Source organism: Triturus cristatus, chromosome 10 (assembly GCF_964204655.1).
Source record: "Triturus cristatus chromosome 10, aTriCri1.1, whole genome shotgun sequence".
Classification (NCBI taxonomy): Eukaryota; Metazoa; Chordata; class Amphibia; order Caudata; family Salamandridae; genus Triturus; species Triturus cristatus.
In genome coordinates, this window is record NC_140593.1 from 647362547 (window position 1) to 647382990 (window position 20444).

Below are 20444 nucleotides of genomic sequence, written 5' to 3' on the forward strand. Positions count from 1 at the left end.
GGATAACACAATAAAAAGCTGGATATTTTTTGACATCTTAAGGATATAATGTGCCACACCTGTCTCAGAAATGTGGGCAAAGTTAAATATTCACCAGTCTCACAACACCATTAATTGCTGATAGGAAGCCAGATCCACAAACATGTGATATATATTCCAAGCAAAACATTTTTACCAGAACACACATGCAAACATGACTATGGAGAAATGGGGAGATTCTGACAGTTCAATAGAGTGCTTAACTTGTAAAATATTACGTACTGGTGCCCTTTTCTTTTTCTTAGTAGACCCCTGCCCATTGGTTGCAGGAGCCCACTCGAACTACTAGCACCACTCACTGCAGAATGAATACTGCTCAAATAAGCTAGATTGCATTACAGCTACTTTTTGTTTTACATAACGTTCTGTTGCTTTTCACATTAAACAATCATACATTGCAAATATCAGTTTATGCATTCAGACTACAGAGTAAATCATACCTATTGATACCACCTTCATCTAACTCAGAGGCAGTAACTCTGTTCTCCAGCCCCAACCTTTCCTTTATTTGCAAAAAAATAGGGGGTGACCTGTTATTCCTGGGAATCCTATGTACCTAAATAAAAAGTGAAACAGGGGTCTTCTTGGATAGGCTAAATAACATTAGATTACAAATAAGTGGGCATTTACAATGACTTCTACTGAACAATCAGTATTCACATTTCTATTGAAATGATAATAGAAATGCATAGAGAATTAGGTGTTCCATAATATAGTGCAGTATTTAAAACTTGGCAAAAAAATGTTTTAAAAAAAAGGTGTGCATTGGTTAAATAAACTGTAATATAATTGATTTTATCTTAACATAGTCTCTCCTTTCATTTCAGGCTTCTGGTTTTTACAGTCCACACATAGACATGTCGATATTTAGACCCAAGAACATTATTTATGAGCGGGGACCTTCATCAGGACACGGACAAAGTAGAGTCCCCTAAGTAATAGACTTAGTATTATTACAAACAATGTGTACAAAACAACGGGGTGACCCCAGACACTAGGACCTGGGTAATTTACGGTAGAAGAGACAATGGTCCCAGTGGATATGAACTTAGAAATAACATTAGAAACTCAACACCTCCTGTTAGGTCAAACCAAAACATGAATAATCATGTTAAACATTTTATGTCATGTTAAACAGTGGGTTCTTATGTACAGAATCATCACATTTGTTAAATACTGTGAAGAGGTACCCCGGAGGGGAGTAAGGGAAATGTGCGCAATGTGCAAGTGTTAAGGTAAGTGAAAGAGGGAGGGCAGTGAACAATATGTACATCCAAATCATCAAGAGCCAAACCAGCCTTATCAAAGGCTAAATCTATTTACAAAACCATAATGTAGGAAAACACAGTGAAACTATCCCTGCTGTCCAAAAAGTTAAACACAAAATAAAGCCATTGACGTTTCGACCCAGAGTAATTGTAGTTAAGTGGGGTCCTTACAGTAGGGTCTTCATCAGGACCACGTAGGGGTTACCCTTGAGTCACCGCTGCAGTCGGTAAAATGATGGGGATAAGGACTCACAGGCTCCAGTGCCAGAAAGGGACATAGTTGAAATAGAAGGTTTATAAAGGAATCATCCTGTATTTATTATCTTCTCTTATAATCTATTTTCAATGTTCCAGGTCTTGGGAAATTAATCCTCCTTAAATCTTCTTCTCAGGATCGTGTCCTTTTTACAGTCAATTATTACAAATAGTGGCCCAAATCTAGCTGTATCCAATTGTTTTAACAAGGCTTGTTTTTGGCCTTCCAGGTTAGCGCTTGTTTAGATTTTATATTTCCTTTATTTGAAGGTTGCCCTCAAAGTACGCACACTGGCTACTTTTAATTGAGAAGTACAACTTTGTTTGCAATGAGGTTATGTTTTTTAACTGGATATACAATAGAATTAATATAGGTGTCTTATGGGACCTGTTTACAACTGGGACATCTCTCATAACAAGCTCACACACTACTGGCCACCTTCTAGAGCATGGTGTGGCAGCAGTAGCTGCTTACTCACTGGATAACTTTCCAATGAGACTCTCATGCTACTGGACACCCCAAAATGAGATCTAACAACATTACATGTATCTATGGAACCTCCTTCGTCTCACTCTACTGGACACCCCAAAAGGACAGGCTGAGAGCATGATAAGTCCCTCATGTGACCTGGTTACCTATGGGACATCTTGCACACCACACATTCCATTTGACACCCCACAGTGCTGTCTGATGGCATTAAATGTGCCTAATGTGTTCTGCCAACCAAAAGGATATCTCAAACAGGAAGCACATACTGCTGGACACCCTTCATAGCATGGTCTGGCACGTGTGTCAGTATTACAGGTGCCTCATGGGACCCTCTTGTCTATAGGACATCCCTCAACTAACAACAGTGGTTTCAGATCTGTGTTCTACTGCACTCTCAGAATGCCTGCATAGTGGCCACTTATAACATTAGAGGCTCCTCGCAGGAAACTTTAAAAGAGTTCACAGGCAGGTCTTGTTGGGAACAGTTACATGATAGGACCGAACAAGGGGCTGGTAGAGACAATATCTAGCTGCAGATTTCTTACCTTTGAATTTCCCAAGCGTCAGACTGGATCCGGAAACGTTTGTGTGAGCAATACCCCAGCGTGCCGTTGGGTGGCTCAGTCCGACGTGTGACGTTGCCAGTGTCATTGGCGTCGGTCGTGATGTCGTGGTCACCTATATAGGTGACACCCAGGCTGACGGCATCAGTTACTTTTCACTTTTTCCACACCAAAAGCACAGAGTCATGAAGTGAACTCACTATTGTGTGTCAAAATTAAGGCCCTGTAAAGGGGAACAACCCTAGCCCTATAAATGAGTCTACAGAGCGGGTAGAGGCTTGGGTGTCTGTAAGGAATCTGCAACTAGATATTGTCTCTATGAGACAGGTAAGGTAAGTAACTTGTTCATCCGAAAGAGACCTCTAGCTGCAGATTCCTTACCTTTGAATAGATACTCAAGCCATACTTCCTGGCTGTGGGCTATAGAAAGATTCACTAGACTAAAAAGTCCTGCAGGACCGAATTGGCGAAATGCCCATCCATATGGACCTGACTGTCCAGACAGTATATTGTTTCGCAAAAATGTACAGTGAAGTCCGTGTTGCAGCCTGGCAAATGTCCAGGACTGGCATTTCACGAGCCAAGGCTGGAATGGCTTGTAAGCCCTTAGGAGTCTGCCTCCTAGCCAGGGCATTGCAGATTTTAATGCAGATAATGACCCAGCGCAAAATGGTTCCCACTGTGGCATGATAAAGGATGTAGGTGAAAACCTGTACAGGTCCTTTTATAAACTTATTTACAATAGGGAATTTGAAGAAGAAGGGTTGGTCCAGCAGCCACAAGAAAGCGAACAGAACAGAAAGAAAACCCTTGAGAGTACCCAAAGCAGAACCCTGCTGGAGAAGGGTAATAAAAAAAGAAGAATATTATATAGAGAAACAGAAAGAGGGTCAAAAGACCTTTCTGTACAAGAATTTAAAACTTTCGGCAACAATTAGCATATACCGTCTTAGTGGAGGGGCTCCTGGCTTCCAAGATAACATTACATACGTCGGGAGGAAGGTCAAAAGCTATCAACCGTCGCCGCTCAATCTCCACGCAAAGGGGTTAAGAGTTGACAAGTTTGGGTGGAGGACCCGCCCCTGCTGCTAGGACAGAAGATCCTCCCGAAGGGGAAACCTGATAGGAGGATCAAATCTCATTTGAAGAAGCTCTGGATACCAGACTCTTAGTGCCCAGTCTGGAGCAACAAGAATGACCCAGTCATTCTTGATCTTCTTGAGATTTCTGGGCAGAAGTGGTATGGGTGGAAAAGGTGTACAGGAGACCTGAGATCCACTTGCGACAAAAAGCTTTGCAGAGCGATAGCCGCCTTGGAAATTCCAGCTCGCAAAACTGCTGACATTGTGCATTCTTTTCAGAGGTGAACAGATCTAACTAAGGCTCTCACCACTGCTGAAAGAGACCTTGCACCACCTTCAACTGGAGACACCATTTGTGATCCACTATGAATCAATGGCTGAATTTGTCCACTGATGTTCAGAGAAACTGCCAGGTGTTGAAACACCAGGGTCATGCCATGTCCAGAGGAGTAGAGCCTCTTGACAAAGGGTCCAGGACCCCACCCTGCCCTGCTTGTTGCAGTACCACATGGCAGTAGTGTTGTCCGTGAACACCTGCACCAACATCCCCTTGACAGAGAGAAGAAATGCTTTCATTGCCAGCTGGATCGCCTGAAGCTCCAACAAGTTGATGTGGAGCCCCGACTCCACTGGAGACCAATGTCCCTTGATCTTCACCTCTCCCAGATGGCCACCCCATACAAGGAGTGACACAGCTGTCACCACTGTGTGATCTGGTTGGAGAAGGGAGAGGGGTCTGCCTCTGACCCAAACACAGTTCGCCAAGCACCACTACAGATCCTTTGTAGTTCCCTCCGAGATCTGAACCATGTCCGAGAGATCCTCCTGATGCTGCACCCACTGGAACTTCAGGTTCCACTGCAGAGCCGCCATATGTCATCTGGCATGATTTACCAACAGGATGTGGGAGGCCATGAGTACCAGCAGGCTCAGACTCATTTTCACCGAAATCCAGGATAGAGGCTGAAACATCAGTATCATAACCTGAATATCCTGGACTCACTGTTCGGGGGGATAAGCCTGAAACTGCACTGTGTCCAGAACAGCTAAGATAAAAGGAAGCATCTGAGAAGGGAGTCAGGTGTGACTTTGGCACGTTTATGGAGAAACCCAGCCAATGCAGGAGGTCCCGCCTAGTCTGGAGGTGGGAGACTACAACCTGGGGTGAAGGCACCTTCAACAGCCAGTTGTCTAAGTAGAGGAAGACTGATACCCCAAACCTGCGCAGATGAGCTGTAACCATGGCCATCACCTTGGTGAACACCGGAAGGGCACTGTTAAGGCCAAAGGGGAGCACAGTGAACTGAAAGTGCTTGTAGCCCAAATGAAACCACAGGTAACACCTGTGGACCAGCAGGATGGGGATGTGAAAATACGCATCCTGCAAGTCCAATGCTACCAGCCAGTCCCCTGTTCTAGGGCAGACAACGTGAGCCTCTTGAATTTCTCCTTTTGAGGAAGAGATTGACAGTCCAGAGGTCCAGAATAGGAAGAAGACCTTTGTTCTTTTTCAGCATTATAAAGTAACGGGAGTAACAACCATTGCCTACTTCTGAAATTGGAATCTTCTCTATAACTCCCTTGGCCAAGAGAACTTTCTCTCTGAGTAATAATAGATGGTCCTCCACCAGCTGTTCTTGAGTTGGTGGTAAAGGAGGAGGGAAAGAAAGAAAGTGAAGAGCATAGACATCATGAATGATATTCAAGACCCATTTGTCCAATGTTATGGACCTCCAGCAGAGGAGATGATGTTGAATTCTCCCTCCAACTGGAGTGGCATAGTCTTGCAGAACCAAATTAGGAATATTTTGAGGCTGCCGTCGCTGGGTGCTGGCTGGCAGATGACTTCTGGCTACCATTTCCCCGAGGTCATAATGTACCACGTCCTCCCACAACTTGGGGAGTTTGCACAAGACGATGGCTGGGGTATGGCTAACACGGTTGATAACCCCTTCCATTGACAAAAAAGATGGACTGGTCACAAGGTGTTACCGAGAGGTCCATGGATCTGGTCATAGCTTGAGATTCCTTGAACAGCTCCAATGCCGAATCTGCCTTCTATCCAAAGAGATGAGTCCCTTCTAAGGACATGTCAATGAGGTTTTCCTGGACATCACCACAGAAGCCAGATCTTCTCAACCAGGTGTAGTGCCGTAAGACCACCATCAACTACACCACTCTACCCAGCGAGTCAGTCATATCTAAGCCACACCTAATGGTGAACTTTGCTGAATCTCTCTCATCCTTCACCGCCACGGAGATCAAGGCCCGTGCCTCCTCCGGGACCTGTGACAGCACTTGCTCAACCGCCTCCCATAAGTAGTGCAAGAAACGGCCCAATAGGCACGGGGTGTTTACCGACTGCAATGCAAGGCAGGTGGAAGATAACATCTTCTTCTCAAGTGCATCTAGCCTCTTGGATTCCCTATAAGAGGAGTGGAGGGGAACGCACCATGGGACGTTGAAGCCTGAACCACCAAACTCTCACGGGTGGGGTGTTGGCTGAGAATACTTGGATCACTCAGTGCAGGCCAATAGCGGCGTGCTTTAGTCCTGTTCACAGGAGCCTCTGTGCTAGGCTTGGACCAACTACCAAGAAATAATTCCTTAAGTTCCTCATTAAAGGGCAAAAGGGGTTCAAACAAGGAAGCTCTAGGCTGAAGCACTTCGGTCAAGAGATTAGTCTTTCCCTGCACTGAGGGTAGCTCCAGGTCAAAGACCCCCGCAGCCCTCCTCGCCACAATGGCATAAGATGCCCCCCTCCTCCTTAACCACACTAGGTGGAGAAAGCATACCAGTATCTGGAGAGGTGTCCAGGCCACTGCCCGCCCCAAGTTCCACATACTAGTCCAATTTCTCAACAGGAGAGTCCAACTGGTTCTCTAAAGGGTCAGGAGACCCTTCCCATTCTTCTCCCAAGCCTGAAACCTCTTCAAAATTAACTGGAAATGTCATAAAACATTTGGGCTCCATTGGTGCTGGAGTTCGACTCTGAGTCATTGGGTTTCAGAATGGGGCTGGCACTGCGGGTCGGGGCTGGCACTGCTGTTGGGCACCGGGGACAACGGAGGCATCGTCTTCAGGGCCTGGGAAGGTTAAGTTGGCACAACCAGCACTGACACGGTTCCGGTATCGGATCCATGAGACTCACCAAGCGCCGAAGTCAGAGCCATCGGCGTGGAACCCAGTGTGGCCTGTTCCAACCCCACAGGGCCTGAAGGCGTACCAGAAGGGCTGGTCCACTCAAATACATGGCGCATGACCTTGTAGAATTATTTCCCTTTTTGCGGGGGTCGCTTTGTCTCCCAGAAACAAGGGAGGCGCGGAGTAGGACTTCGCAATGATTTCGCAGAACCATGCCAGGAATGTCGATGCTCCTTACCCGTCTCGTGGCCGGCCGTCAGATGAGGTGAAGTCAAAGTCCATTTGGACTTCTTCTAATGACTCTTCCCTGAGTGTCCCAAGAACTTTGAGTGCAACAAAGAGGATGTGGGCTCCTGGAGCGGTCCTGCGACCTTCTTTTTCTCGATCAGGACCAGGACCTCAGAGGAGTTGCGCTGGATGTCGACTGCCAGGCCGATAGGAGTTTCATGGATCGCTCCCGCAAAACCTTTAGAGCCAATGCCCAGCAGTCCGAGCATGATGTTGAGTCGTGGTTGCACTCTAGATACCACAAACAGATGGGGGTTGGCTACTGACATGGCACAGTCACAGGTGCCACATGGCTTGAAACATACCCCTCTAGAGGTCGTCCATCGACACAGAAGAATAAAATCTCTCGACAAAATGTCAAAAAAGCCTGTCAAAAAGAGACTGAGGGGTCGCTCTTCTCCAGATCAGCACTAACTGGCATGGAAAGAAAAGAAATGACATTGCATGCCTGGGTGGCGCCCATATAGGTGATCGCGACATCATGACTGATGCCAATGACGCCACCAACGTCACACTGAGCCGGACGGAGCCACCAGACAACGTGCAGGGGTACTGCTCATGCAAAAGATTTCTGATCCAGTCTGAAGCCTGGGAAATTCTAAGGTAAGGAATCTACAGCTAAAAGTCTCTATCAGATAGGCACGGCTGCAAATTTAAATGAAGGGCACTGTTTATATTAAACTAAAGGAACACAGGGGGCCACTTTGAATGCAGCCAAGGAGACTGATGTAGATGCCTTGAATGCAAGCCAAGAAACTTAGCCCATCTTAAAATAGGGGAAACAAATGTTATGTTATTAAGGGAAATGAGAAATAACCTTGCAAGACACCAGATGCCAGGTGAGGCTTTTTCCACGCAGCCAGAAAGAAGTGAGAGACTTTCCATAATACAATACAGCATGGCGCAAAAACCTTCCTTGCAATTAGAAAAAGGGAGACCTATTCCATGGTATAATAGGAGGTAGGGAGATAGTGTGGCGGCACTCTTTACTTAACTGGACCAGGGCTATTGCCCTCCACAGGGATGTCCTGCTGGGTCTCCGCAAGTTCCCACTAGCCCACGGCTGGGGGGCTATTCTTGTAGAACTACAGAGGACAGACGCAAACCCTGCAGATCCTCCAGTAGGGGAGGGGGATCAGACTGCTGAAGAGACATAACTAGCCGAAGTCCTCAGTTTCCACGCCCTCGAGATCTGTCGAAGGTAGCTCCGCACATGGGTCACTTGCAGGCTACCACATACATGTGAGAAACCACCCCGCACACACGACACGCAATTGGACAGAGACTTAGTGATGGGCGCGTAAGCAGCAGCGTCTCACCATCAGTTCACTTTCACTTCCTTTGTCTTACTTTGTCTTCATTTGGTTGAATCCCACTCCCACTGTTCAGATCTGTGACATGTCGTTCCTGGACTCCCATGCATGCTCAGGTACTACCTGGTGGCGCCTACATCACAGCTGATGTAATAAGCAATCCTTTAAATGTAAGCATGTAGATTTCAGTTTCCTAGCACACAGGATATTTAATAGATCTTGAATTCATCTTGTATTAGTAGTCACCATTGTTAGTACGGCATGCATGCTACTACCATTTACCTCTGCTGTGTTGCTTTGAAATGTCAGTAAACAGATAAAAAAAATAGGAGGAAGGGAGACACCTTCAATGCAAGTAGACACATCTTAAATGAAGCTGTTTGGTTATAACATTATGTTTTTCCATGGGATCGAGAATGGCAACTTTCATGAGAGCAGAGGGAAGTGAAGACCCTCTCCATGTACCTGAAAGACTAAGAAAGACTTAGCCAATGTCACTAAGGCAATGGAAGGAGCCACCTTCCCGTGCAACCAGGAAGAACAAAGAGAACATCCCAGAAAAAGAGCATGAGTAAGTGAGAAACCATCCATGCAATCAGAGTCCTGAGGGAGGCACCATACTCTCAACAAAAAAGGCTAAAGGAGGCCCCATTCATGCAACCAGAGAGACTTATGGAGGCCTCATTCATGCAACCAGAGAGACTTAGGGAGGCACCATTAATGCAACCAGGGAGGTTGAGGGAAACACCATTCATGGGACTCCGTAGACTGGGGAAAACACCATTTACACAGCTCAGGACACGAAAGGAGGAACCATTTAAGCAACCAGGAAAGCTGAGGAAGACACCATCTATGCAATGTCAGGGTGAGGGACACAACACTTAAGCTCCTAGAAAGACTGAAATCATGGTCTTTTTCTTAAGCACAGTGAGTGTACCTAAAGGGATTTGGAGTGATCTTTCATGTGGCAAAGAGAAATGAGAAATACACTTTCCATGTTAGTGAGCAGGGCATCTTTAAAGCAACCAGAAGTACTGGAGAGTACTTACTATGAGAGAGAATAAAAGCATGGGTGAGTGTGAGTTTAAGGGTTCACTTTATGTGATAACTGAAAAATGCGGCAGTGAGATAGATCAACATTTTATCCTTCTGAGGTAGACAAGATAAATACCTTAGAGCTTAGTGAGGTTGCGGTGAATTAGAGCAGGCCCTCTTTGGATGACAACATAACATTAAAGTGAGTTATTAAGAATACAAGGTTGTTTACCTACTTAGATCTCAGCAAGAAACCAGGGAGGATCTCAGACCACTATGAAAAGGAGCAGCCCAGGGCCAGCCCAAAGGCAATGAAGGCACTTCTGAAGAACACAGAGAAAGTCATCTTGATCCCTCTAGGGTTGGTAACTGACAATGGCTCAGGTCTGAATTGGATGAGGGTGGTCCTGGTGTGAGACTCATCTACCTTCCTGTCACACCCTGGCATTTACCTTGCATAGACTATTGAACACCTATGCCAGTAATGCCCCAAATCTTGACCTTGCCCCCGGGGGCTGATGTGTGTCTCTGAACATCTGTGTAAATAACAGAGCTTGATGTCCAAAAATTCACAGGCGTGAGCTGTGCCTAAAAGTGAAGGCGTTAGGAGAAAATTAGGACCATGCAGGTTATGCTAATGTGCTTGGAGGCTGGTTTAAGGTTAAAGGTGCTAAGGGATTGGGAGCCTAATTCCGACAACGCTACATGTTAATATGCTATGGGAAAGTTGTTAAGTGTGCGTACACCTAAAGGGTCCATGGTTCAATGTAGTTCAGGAGAAAGGAAAAAGGTCACAAATGTCCAAGGATAGTTAAAGACCTGGATGGACATTTCAATGATTTCCTATATCTCAGGAAGCTGACTTCCAACTGTATAGTCCAAGGAAGAGCATTCCATAGGGTAGGGGGTAAGGACATAAACCTACTTCCCCCATTCTTTGTCAGCGAATCCGAGAAATGGTTAGGAAATTTGTGTTCTGTGATCTCAGAGTGTGACCTGGAGTGTATCTAGTCAACATTATAGCCACGAAAACTGGCGCCAAATTGTTTACAACTTTAAATGCCATGCAACCAACGAGCTTAATAGGCAGCCAGTGAAGTTTTTTCAAGATGGAGGAAGCATGAGTATGTCTTGGAGGTTTGCAGATGAGGCTAGAAGCTTCATTTTGAATCACATACAGCTTGTGCAGAGGGAGACCAAGATAGACTGAGTTAGCATAGTCCAGACAGGACATTCTAAAATGACTGTCTTTAATGCCTCTAAAGACAATAAGGGAGCTAATTTCCTGGTGGATTTTAAAAGCCTGATGGATTTAGAAGTGATTGCCCCAATCTAGGCAGTCATGGAGAGCTGACTGTTGACCACTAACCCCAGGCTTTTGGACAAAGTCTTGGGGGTTGGGTGAACACCCAGCTCAGGAGGCCAGTGGGTGTTTGACTAGAGATCTGTACAGTTGTTCAGGATGACAAGCTCGATTTTTTTCAGAATTAAACTTAAGGCGATTGTGACACATCCAGTTCCAAACGAACTTCATTATATTTTGGAATTCTTGGATAATAGTGCCACCAAGCCGAATAAGAGATTGTGAGTTATCTGCATAGTTATACAACCAGCAGCTGCACTGGGAGAGTCCTTTTATTAAGAGTCTAATGTAAACATTGAACAAAGTGGTGAAAGGGACAAACCATATGAAACCCCGCACATGAGTTGTGAGGTGGAGGTGGTAGCCTGGCTGATGAGGGGTGATGCCCCGAAACTGGTCCCAGGATGCTTGCTTCCAGTCCAGTGAGGACCTGGCCTGGGAGTTCAGGCTGGACTGTTCCCATGGGGGACAGGGTCAAGACTGATTTGCATATGGCAGGGTCTGAACTGGAATGACATGGCATGGTGAGCAAAAAACGATGGATTTAGGCAAAGATCTCTGTACTGGGGTGAATGTTTGATATTGTGCAGCATTCTGTCCATCAATTGTTCTTTTTGCATTTGTCCCCCCGAGTGAGATGGGTATGCCCAGGCGTGGGTTCCGTGCTTTCCATGCAACTGGAGTTAAGCTAGCCTGGCTGATGAGGGGTGGTGCCTCAAAGCCAGTCCCAGGATGCTTGTTTCCAGTCCAGAGAGGACCTGGCCTGGCAGTTGGGGCTGGACTGTTCCCATGGTGGTAAAGGGTAAAGACTGATTGGCATATGGCTGGGTCTGAACTAGAATGGCACGAGGAGCAAAAAAACAATGGATTTAAGCTCAGATATCTGTACTGGGGTGAATGTTTGACACTGTGCAGTATTCTGTCCATCAATTGTTCTTTTTCTATTTGTCACTCCAAGTGGGATGGGAATGCCCAGACGTGGGTCTTGTAATCTCCATGCTAACCTGGTTGATGAGGGGTGATGCCCCAAAACCGGTCCTGGGATGCTTGTTTCAAGTCCAGGGAGGACCTGGCCTGGCAGTTCGAACTGGACTGTTCCCATGGGGAACAGAGTCAAGACTGATTTGCATATGGCTGGGTCTGAACTGAAATGGCAAGGGGGCAAACCAATTATGGATATAGTCCCAGATCTCTGTACTCGGGTGATTGTTTGACATTGTTATTGTGCAGCATTCTGTCCATCAATTGCTCTTTTTGCCAATGGAAGATATGCAACTCCTACACCCTATAGCCCTCATTTCCTATGCACTGATTTACACACTTGTATGAGTCATAGTTTTTGTATAATATGTTTGTGTGTGTGTGATACAAAGTGCTCTGGCATCGTATATTAGAAGGAGTAGGGCTATAAAGGGATGAGGGGCACCGCTGGTGCTTGTTAGAAGGAAATTCATGGAAAAGAAGATGATTGTGGGAGTGTCAACATAAATCTCTGTACAGGGTGTCATCAGCGCTAAAGCCATCCCTGGATTGCTAAACTATGTATATACAACCAAGCTATATTGAAAACTGAAAAATTTAAAATGCTCTGCAAATGAGAAGGAATTTGAAACTGGAGGCTAAAAATTAAGTTGGTATCCTTAGCTTGACTCTCATAAACAGCACAAGTACTTCTAATAGCAGTATGGATGATTGGTGGTCTCAAATGAAGCACTAGTATGCTCTGACAAAAAGACAGGGTGCATTAATGGAAGAAACTACAAAGCAGTATGGCAGAGCATAACATATAGTTTTATCTTTTAGAAATAATGCCAAATTCTGAAAAGCTCCAACCTTCCAAATAAAAAATAATTTCAATTTTTCTTTGTGAATTAAAGAAAATATTTAATAATTTGTGGAGTTGTTTGCCATATACTTATTTCTGTGGTTATGCATTTTTTGAGAGGTTCACATCTTAGAAACTGTTTAGGCAGGTATCCCCGGTTTCCACTAGTGATTCGTTGGGGGCGGGGGGGTTCCATGGAAGTCAAAAGGTTAAGAACTACTGCTCTAAGTTAAGTCTGACCACTCTGTGCTAAGCTACCAGAGGGTTAAGCACAGGTTAATTTGGGGTTTGCTTGTGCGTTACCATGACAAGGATTGTGGCTGCTGCATGACCAGGTCTCAAAGCCCAGTCAACCAGGAACTCAATTTCTCATACTTCCCTACCAACACCCTCCCTCTTACCACCCTGTTGAGGTTATAGAATAAGCCTTGAAAACACTGCCTGCTGAAATATCTCAAATTGACCTTTCCCTGGCGCTATCAACTTATGCTTAGTAGGTAGTCACAAAATGCAGCTGAATCTATTGAGGATCCCACAAGGCGCAAAGATCTCAATGACACTGGACAAGCAAGCAGTAATTTTCTATCTGATAGTCTACCAGGAGGCTACAGTTTCTCATACTTTTCTCCCATTTCATTGTGTTCCCAGGTTATTTTTTCCATAGTTAGTAACCACCAGGGTTTACCAGCCCATTCCTGCACAGTCGGAGGACTGCCAGCTTCCCTCTCTGTATGATTAACTGTTGAGTTGTAAGCAGCATATTAGGTATAAGTCTCTAATCAGACAGGAAAAGGTTTACTATAGCAGCAGGTCTGAGCCTCACGTTGCAGGGTACAGGGCGATTATGGCTCTGAAGAGGCTGGATGGGATACCTCAGTGTGCTAGCTTCCTCCACAGCATCGGTCTGCCCACTTTGTCAAACGCTGTAGTGAAATCTATAAAGCAGCAGAAGAGTCGGAGTTGTTTATGTTGGGCAGCTTGCTGACTGAGGGCAGCTAGTCTGATGATATTGTCAGTAGTGGCTGCTCCTCCACGAAAGCCTGTTTTAGAAAATGGGAGCAGCCAATTTACTGTAACCCAAGATTCCAGCTCTTTTAAAAGAATTTGTGCATAAGCTTTTGCCTCCAAGTCTAGCAGGGCTATTAGGCAATCGTTGGTTGCCGTTGAGGGGTCGCCTTTCTTAAATATTGGGCATAAAGTGGACCCTCTCCAGGCTTCTGGGATGTGCCCTGAACTGAAGGCATAATTGAAAAGAGGAGTTGAAAGGGCTGCCACTCCTCTGGTGCGCATTTAAAGATGCCAGCTGGAAGACTGTTAGGGCCTGGCACTCCGTCCCCTTTCATATCTTTAATGAGTTTTAGTGTTTGTGATGTTGAAATTAACTCCAGTTGGCACTCTGGAGACTGTGGGGTGGACCCTAGTATTTCCATGCAGGTTGCAATTTCGTGGTTCGCGGTAAATTTGTCAGATACCTGCCTCTCCCATCCAGCTTCTGAGACTCCGTTTTCCCAAGTTGGGTTCAGTGCTTTTAGTTTGTTAACATATCTCCAGAAGCAGGTAGATGATCTCTTCTTGAGCATCCTACATAGCATTATTCATTCCTTTTCTTAAAGAGCCATCTAAGCTTCCCAGACAGTTTTTTTTGTGCTTTTTGTGAAACTTTAACCAGCCTTACGTTTTTACTTGTGGAGTTTGATTTGCATTTGGTGGAGACTTTTCCTTAGATTTTTCGATTGTTAGTTGATACCCTGGTTATCCTGGTATTTATGGAGGGTGCTTTGTGGTGGCTTAGTGAGGTGGTGATAGCTGCGGGAACCAAGAATGGCATCTAATAATTCTAACTCAGTCCGCCCCATTGATTTAAAATCGCCGCCCCAGTTAAGATGTTGTTAATTTTGGTCACCTTATTATGTCATGTAAGAACCTGAGCAGATTGTGTGGGATGACATTTGATTCTCCTGACCAGGGTCTTTGTTTCTGCCCCTGTTGAAGTACTAACTACCAGATGTATATCTGCTGCTGGGATCCTGAGGTCCAATGTTAAGCCTAGGTGGTTATGGTCACTTTCTTCTCGATTTGTTATTTCGAAGTTGAGCAAGTGTTCTGCCAAGTGAGGGGTCACAAAAATATAGTCAATTGTTGATAAGCCCTTGAATGTGACACAGGACCTGTTTTCAGAGTCAGGCATGACTTCACTTGGTCCGCCGACCTTAGGTAAAAAGAGGCAAGTAATCCATTAACTTATTCCTGTTGTTTGTTCATTTGAGCCGTCTCGGCATCTGTGCCCAGGGACTTCAAATTAAAATCCCCCTCAATCACTGCTTCGTGAGAGGGGTGAGACAGAAGAATTTCTTCTAAACTGGTGCAAAGGCAGTCAATTTCGCATGATTTCAGGGTTTTTCGGGGGTTAAAATAGGAATTAATGAGAAGCAGTGGGAAGGCCTTCTGACCAAACATTAGCCCGTTTATTAGTACTACTTGCACCCCCGAGTTGTTTTGGTTATATGGGGTCACCTCAATTTTGGCTGTTTGCTTTATAAAACTTGAAAGGCCCCCTGATGGCCTCCCAAATAAACTTGTTTGTGTGGCAGGTTTGAAGAGTTTGTTAAAGCTGTACAATACTGTGGGGTTTAGCGCCCAAGTGTCCTGTAGGCCGATGATGTAGCTGTTTTGTAAGTATGGTCGTCCAGATTTCGATGTCAAGGTGGATTTCAGTCCAGCGACATTCCATGGGGTGATTTTCAGCTCATGCTCCTTCGTGGATGTCCAGTCTGCAGACGGGTTGATTGTAGTCAAAGCTCTTGGGTGACCCTTGGAATAGGTTTGATGGGTGCCGCTGTGAGAGCTGGTCAGCTGGCTCCGGCCTACGAGATTCTGTGGTCTTGGCTGACAACTAACGTTTCTGTGGTTGTTAACATAGGATACTACCAAGGAGATTGATGCTTTTGAATTAGTTGGTAGCTAGACGTGGGTAGCATCCCAGGCGCCCTTCAGTATACTACTGCATTGTACTATGGGGTCCTCTAAACGTAATACATGAGGATATATTCTGGTGGGTATAGTTTGTGAAGCTCAATACCCCATCCCTCAAAGATGTGTGCTTCTCTCAGAATGGCATCCCTGATGGCGGTAGATCCCCATTTGGCAATTGTGGTCTCTGATGACCCTTTTCTGGGAGTTTGAGCAAAATTTATGAAAATTAGGCCAGTTGATACTAGATCTTTCATTATAGGAATGTGTTGTAATAAACTGAGCAAATTTCCTCTGTTCAGTGTGTCCAGGGGGCCATTAGAAGTAAAATGTGAGATGAATGCCAAGCCCACCTCATTATTGCCGTCTACCCCTGACCATCCTACTGTTGTGGTAGTTTCATCTGTCACCCACCGCTGTGAAGCGCTGGTTACGTTGCTGGTGTCACTTAGAAGATCCTTGGACTGAATGTTTATAAGAGAGCTGCTTTGGTATATTGTTCTGACTTTACCCCTAGAGTCATATCCCACAGTTAGGGGGTGAGTCTGGTGGTGTTTGTTCCTTGCTGTCCCAGATTCTAGATTTGAGTCAGTTGGATAGTTACTTAGGGTAACTTTAGTGTCCCCTTTGAGTGGGTCGAGCGCCAGTTTGGCATGAACTTGAGCGGGGGCTCGCCGAGATCTTTCATGGTTGCCTGGCCAATTGAAGAGTTGAGCCCGCTTACTTATATGCCATTGGACAGGGGGTAAGAGGCATGGAGGCATGGTGGTGATGCCCATCTGGTGTGCTGCTCCTTGTTGTAGTACTCCTTCTGAGTTGGAAAAAGGGGTAGATTCCCTTGTGGATGGTACCACCCCTGGTCCAAACTGGTGTTTCCCTTGTGAGCCTTGTTACTTAAGGGAACCTCCGAGTTGGTTCTGGGTCTTGATTGGACACCAGAGATATTCCAATTTGTGGCTCTTGTCTGTGAAGAGTTTGCCATCTTGGTGGGTGTTACTGTGGTTTCTTGTCTGTTTATGACTGACAGGGCGCTTAATTTTGTTTTCTTTGGCTCTCCATCCTGTTACATAGGTATTCGTAGTGCTATCTTCTGAGCTTATGTTTTCTGTGAGTCCACTAGGTCGTTTGGACTCTCGATTGAAGATCGAGAAGCGATCGGGTGGGATGTTTTTGATGAGTTATATGGCACAACTATCAGCAATGTGCATGTTGTAAGGCGCTGTGTTTTTTAGAATTTTTTTAACTTCTTTTTTGCTCTTCACGAGAACGTAGGCAGGATCAGAAGTCCCTCTGAGAGCAAAGGTTTGGGGCCTAGAAGGGGGATTTTTCTATCCATCAGCAGATGATCTGCGGGCTCCTGGTGACTAGTAAGGGTCCCTTGTTCAAGCTGTACTAGAAGATGGTCTGCTGGTTTGGTTACTGGGTATAGCACTGGATCCTCTATCAAGTGGGAGTAATGATTTGTGACTGCTTGGTGGACTGATTGTTTTTCTCCTGATGGGATTTCCCAAGCTGCTTTTCCCGAAGCTTGTGTTGAATTTTTAACGCTATCTAAAGGCGTCCGCAGAATTTCTGGTAGCAAACTTAATTTGTCAATTAGTGAAGAGCAAAGTGAGCCCCCTTCTGTCTGCCCTAATTTATAATTGAAAAATCTTACTCTCAAGCCTAAATCTGTTAAGGTTGAGTCGATGGACTGAATTAATTCGATTTGAAGCTCCATCTTTTCCGATTGCTAGAGGAGGGCTTTGGAAATTGTATCTTGTTTGAAAGTGCTTGAGGCCAAAGTTGGAATTAGTGAGCTAGTTGGGCTAGCTGGGTCTCCACCCCTAGGACACACTTAATGTAGGGATTTAAGACTGAGATCCAACTTAGATGCTGGTGTTTGCACTGAGGATGCTTCCATTTGGGATTCTATTTGTGCTTCTAGTGTGCCTAGAAACTGATCTGATAAACTGCAGATTTCATATTCAGATGAGCTGCATCTCCTCGATTTCTTAGGCGGTGACTGAAAGGAGAAACATTTGGCACTATTTATTGTCTTGGCTTGTGCCTGAGTTTCCGGGATTGACAGAAGAGTTGGAGGCAAGGGCTGTGAACGGTTCACATGGATTTGAGGGGTTGTCATTTGTTTACAAGTCCCTCCCTTGGGCTGTGCCTCCTGGTATAGCCCAGGGAAGGAGTTTGAGCACTTGAACTTTTTCCCTCTTGTCCTTATTCCCTCAGAGGCAGCCCTATCAAGGGATAAGGACCTCCTGAGTTGTTTATTGGAGTTGTTTGGGCACCTGAGAGGCAGGGAGGTTGGAGTCTTTTGTGGGATTTTTAGGAAATATCCTTGGATCTTACCCAGAGGGAAGAATGAAAGTTAGCATCCCGAGATCTTTTATGAGCGATGCCGTTATGCCCCCGGGGTTCCTCATATGGACATTCTTGTTTAGGAACCCCTGAGGCTTTATTGAGCTTATTGAGTTTTCAGTTGATGAAGAGGAGCTCTCGTACTGAGGTACTGCCGCACGTGCACCTTGGGTTAGCTGACTTCTGCTGGACAGGGCGGCAGTGGGGATGCCTCACCGATGTTTTGGGCCATGAGCTACTAGAGAAAGGAGAGTTTCTGAGAGTTTCTCAACCTTGTGGAGGCCTTGTGGAGGGTAGTAATACTTTTTTGGAGAAGGAGCTAGTGCAATTGGGCGGCGGGTTAAACGGTGTCCAAATTTCCAAGTGGTTGCTGACGGCCTGAGAAGCGTGCCGGAGGGTTCGAGCAGGAGCACACCTGACCAGTCACAGGCAGGTCACAGGCCACACCCTACCCTGAGTGGGCCCCTTCACTTCACTATCTAATCCCACCACTCTTGGGCACCTTGTGTGACCTTCTCACTTTATTTTCTTTACACCTTGTTTCGCCTTGTCTCACCTTGTGTCGTCTTTTCACTTCTTATCTCCTTATGTTCCCCACCCTGTTGGATGGCTAGACGGCTGGGTGGCAGGACGATGATTCAATTCATCTCCACGGGCTCTCCATTCACCATCCACTACCCGCTGGGCCAGGCAAGAAGTCAGGGGCAGGAGGGGAGGAAGGGCCCAAGCAGGAGCTCATGGTACCCCGCAAGCCGCACCCAGTCCTAGATGGGCCGCTTCTGCAGGAATTTCTGGCACACACTCCGCGGGTGGCAGCTAATGCCACTGTGCTCGGGCTCTCTCCTTAAGTGCCCCAATTGGTGCTGACTTTCAACTAGGCCGGAATACTGTAACCACTGGAGCACTGGACCCGTCAAGCCAGCTGGGCTGCCGAGTAACACACACGGTCCCACACACAGTACCATACAGCCGCTTGGCACGGTGGTAGAGGGATAAAAAACATATCAAGCTCAATGACGAGTATCTTTTCGAAATATTATTTAACTTGCCAACACCCCCGGCCTTGCAAGAAATGCATATGCTTAAATATAACAGCCCCCTTGTTGATAGCCACCCTCCAACCCATCATTCAGTTTGAATATATAGATCTTCCGGAAGCTTGATATTAGCAACATGGTTTATGCGATCTATCATGGAATAGTCATGTACTTCATTTAGGGGTCACCAGAGGTCGCAACTGCAACCCCTGGCTTGTCCCTAGCTACCTCTGGCACTGCCCTTGCAACCCCTGGGCCCTCTGTTTGCAAGGGCAGAGCATGAAAAAGATGATCCAGTTTTCTTTGCTTTTTTATTTAGTTCTTTGTAAAGGAACCCACCTAGGCTCATACTATTAAACACTATTAACAATTATAGTTGGAAAGTGTTATAACTTTGCCTGTCACCTAGCAATCCTCTGTCACAGCTCCTTAGACCCCCTGCCTGAACCAGGCTTCCCTTTGGCTGTTGTTGGTCTGGGTGTAACACTATAAAATGTTCAAAGAGCATGGTAGAGACATCGCCATGTTTAAAGATGCGTGTCTCTAAAACAGCGAGAGAATATCTGTGGAGAAAACACTGTATAGAAAGGTGCATAAATCTTTAAGTGTAATTATCTGTGGGGATTATAATTCAATCCCTTCAGAGTTTCAGCTTGGGTAAAACTAACTCACAGTCAATTACAGTCAGGTTTTACTGAATGTACAAGGTGGAACTGTGGAACTGACTTCCTGTAAACAGAGCTTATTAGAATCCCTGAGGTTAACTATGAGGATGGGGAGATACTGGGTGCTTCTACCTGAAGCTCATTGAGTCAAGGGAAAAAGGTAAGGTGAGGCGAGGCGAGTGACGAGTCATACCGGCTGTGGTCAACACCACCATAGCTGTTCACCTCTGTTTGAGCTAATCAAGGGGAGGGCAGTATGGAGGTGACAGATTTGGCACAGCCCAAAGAGGACTGCAGATTGCACACAGTCTTTTCTATGCACAGAACAGAATGGAAGATTTTGCACAGCTAAATGCAGAGGCTGAGGACTTTCATAGCCCAGTACTAGGCTGCAGCTAGGGTCAAGTATAGTATGGCAACCACAGAGTTTACAGAGTCCTTAGTATTAAGATTGGGCAGGACAAGTAAGTGGTAGTCAGCAATGGGAAAGTTAGAATTTTGAGTGAACACACTCAGGATACAGAAAACATGTTCCACTTCTGTCCACCAGTGTGCGTTGCATTGTACACTCATGAAGCTAAAGCAAATGTGCACCACTCTATGCCCATAACCTTCAACTGTTTCACTGTCCAATGTAACGCTGAGTGTTTACTGTATTCAAAAGTAAAATATATAAAGATGTTCCTAAAAAATGACCACAGATTATTTTAATTCCAAATTCTTAGGAGGTCAAAATTGGCGCCACATCTCTTATA

At 45.6% G+C, this 20444-nt stretch overlaps 1 protein-coding gene across 2 annotated transcripts in view; it reads right to left on the bottom strand.

The window, feature by feature from the left end:
* LOC146789845 (syntaxin-binding protein 4-like) overlaps positions 1 to 20444 on the bottom strand; it is a 1170683-nt gene that overhangs the window by 529848 nt on the left and 620391 nt on the right. The window lies entirely within an intron of this gene.